Source organism: Pteropus alecto, unplaced genomic scaffold (genome assembly GCF_000325575.1).
Source record: "Pteropus alecto unplaced genomic scaffold, ASM32557v1 scaffold61, whole genome shotgun sequence".
NCBI lineage: Eukaryota > Metazoa > Chordata > Mammalia > Chiroptera > Pteropodidae > Pteropus > Pteropus alecto.
The window spans coordinates 8,402,689-8,405,888 of record NW_006434835.1 but is presented as its reverse complement, the minus strand read 5'-3'; positions in this window follow the sequence as shown (position 1 = coordinate 8,405,888).

The window sequence follows — 3,200 nt, the reverse complement described above, 5'->3', positions numbered from 1 at the left end:
TAGAAAAGAAACAAGGAAAAAAGTAGCATATTTGACTAATAAAAATTTAAAAATTAAAATTTACAGTTAAAACACACCTTAAACAAAGTCAAAAGGCAACAACAGGTGATAGAAAAATACTTGCCTGATATAGGAGAGGAAGAGCATATCCATGTACACAAAGAGCTCCTATACACTGAACAGAAAAAAAGCTTGACCAAAATATATGGGTCCAGGATAAGAGTAGGTAATTCACCCAATAAGAAATGCAAATTTCCATAAACGTATGAGAAGATGCTCAACTTCACTAGTAGTCAGGGAAATGCAAATGAAATCTCAAGGAGATTAACATATTTTGGTCTAGCAGATTGGCCCGGAGTGTTGATAAGGCTGGGTAGGTGAGTGCGGGGCCGGGGGGTTGGTGGGGGGCCCTCTCTTACACTGTTGGTGTTCCAGCCCCAAGAGTAAAAGCAATCCCACTCTTTTAAATCCATCCTACAAGACGTAATACAACGAATAAGTAAAAATCATATAAACAAGAATATGTACTGCAGCATCGTTCGTAACAAAAAATATTGTAAACAATCTAAATGCCCATCGATAGGGGAATGGAATGGTTGGATCTGTTATAATATATCCATGTAGTAGAATAACATGCAGCTACTAAAAAAAAATGCTTAGATCTGTAGGTGCTGACTTGGAAAATGTCCAGGAGTATGAAAAGATATATACAAGGTATAGGTCATGTGTCTGGCATTTTGGATATATGTGTACCTAAATATATCTATATAAACCCAGTAACAAATTGGGCGGGATGTGCAACAAGTTGTTAACAGTGGTTTACTTTGAAGAAGGGAATCAGACAGGGGGAGGGGAAAACTTTTCCTCTTTATGAAAGTGTTTTGAAGCAGTGGGAGATGAGCAAATTTAATTTTTTGTTTTGGTTATTTTTCAAAACGATTATTTTTGTTACTCCTCAGGGAAGCTAATCATTAAGCTGATCATTTAGGGGAAGGAAAGGAGGGGTTCGTGAAGCCTAAAGTCACCCCAAAGAACTCTTTTGCTACCTGGACTAGTTGGCATTCTTTCAGACCAAGCTGGTATTGAACTGAGTCAGCTGAGACCAAGAGACCAAGAGAGACCAAGATGGAATAAAATGGGCATTGGTTTAATTAGGATTAGAATCAAGATAACCAAAGTATATGATATTGCATGTGCCCGAGACAAGACATCTACTTTAAAACTGAGGCTGGAGGAAAATTCGAAACACGGCATTGAGAGCCAAACCTCGTCTGCAGACCCTTGATTCCAAATTGTCGGGAGCAAAAAGGAACGCTGCTGTCACGCTCAGCCTCTTTGTGCCTCGGTTTCCCCAGCTGAGAAATGGAATTAGTAGTGGTGCTTACCCATAGGATTGTTTTGAGAAATAAAGAGTTATGAAAGCGCTTAGAACAGTGCCCAGCGTATCAACCTGAGTGTCAGCTCTTGTTATTACCAGGTCATGGTAGATTCTTCCCCATCAACTAACACCTTTATCCTGGCATCATTTACCTTCACCATCAAACCTTCACTTCCCTCGGGTCACACTTTCTCACAGGTGTGTTTGGGTGGGTGTGAAGAAGTCAGATTACTGCCCCTATCCCCAAACCCCAGGAACATCCCAGGTCTCCTGGGCAGCCCCCTTCACAACCAAATACACAGCGAGCTGAGATTTTGCTTTGAAAAAACATTCCTAGAGTGGTGTGGGGTAGGAGAATCTGTCGCGGGTAGGCCTGGGCAAGTTTCTTCTATCTCCCTTTTTCCAAACTGAAAATTCCACTCCTCCCCGCCATTCACCTCAGCTAGTTACAGACGAGGATGCAGTGTCAGGAGCCGCCTGTAAAATGCTCGTGTATTAGCATTTGTGAAGACTCGTCCAGCCCTTCATTCGGGATGCCTACATAATTCTGGAAAGAGAGGCAGATGCCCACCCAGAGTCCTAGGAAGTGGCCCATGAATGAGGATGAGCTGCCTTCTGAGCACCTTTATTATTATGATGACTTCCCTCTCACATGTAAAACACTTCACTTTTGCAAAAACCCTTAACACCCTACTTCTGCTTTTCCCTAACCCCTTAATCTAAACCAAGCCTTCCTGCTGTATTCTCTCCAAACATCCTTTACCTCCATTTGTAATTATATATTCCTGGGAGTGTTTGTTTAATGCCGCTTTCCGCCAGAGGCCTCGTGAAAGCAAGCTGTCTCCCTCTCAGACCTGTGTGCTCCAGCCAAGAGGACCCGTTTGTTTTGGTTTAGGGGGACATCCTCAGAGCCCAGCTGGGGACCTGTAGACAGTTAAGTACGCCACCGTCTTGTTCAAGGCAGAGATCTCCGAGTGAGTCCTTCTAAGGCAGCCGGCTCTCCCAAGACAGTTTCTATTCATCAGAAACAGAGGGAGAGAGAAATGTCACTCCACAGAACCATCTTCAGGCCCTCAGCAGCAACCCCAGAATGGGCCCTCAGAGTGGCCTGCCCTGCCTTTTAACCAAAATAGCAAGGGGACTGTTAGAACAGGCAAGGGTGGTCCCTGTTGTTACGTTTAAAATCCTAACCTACCCTTGTCCTCTCCCACCAGACCTGCGCCCTTCAGCGCTCTAATCTTTTATCAAGGAACAGAAAGTAGCAGGAAAAGAGGGGACGAGAAAACAAGAGAAATGGGTACTCTATGCCTCCAAGCAAATCCCATATCCTTCCTGGACCTCAATCTCTAATTTCCATCATTTAACGCAAGCCAGTAATTACTGACAGGTCGGAATTGGAAGGTTAACAGAATGATAAAATTCAACAAGTATTTATTGGTACTTTCATTTGCAAATGGAAAGATAAAAGGCTGGGGAGAAACGCAGCTGCTGGTTCCTAGTCGGTTTGTCGGAAAAACCTGCAAATTCTTAAAAATGTTGAAACCTTCTCAGACTATGTGGATGCATCTGCCGTCCGGACTTAGATCATGGATGAGTTAAGGCACTCTGACGGAGACACACACCTAAGATGACCACATTTAGAATACACAGGATTTGGTTGATAAAGAAGGAGATTTTTGAGGAAAGATAGTGGTTTTTTTTAATCCAAATCTCTCTGTATTAAAACAAAAACCACACACACACACACACACACACACATTCCAGATCATGAGTTAAAGATCTGGGTCCAGCTTTTGGGACCATGGTTTTTCTTAGGATTTTC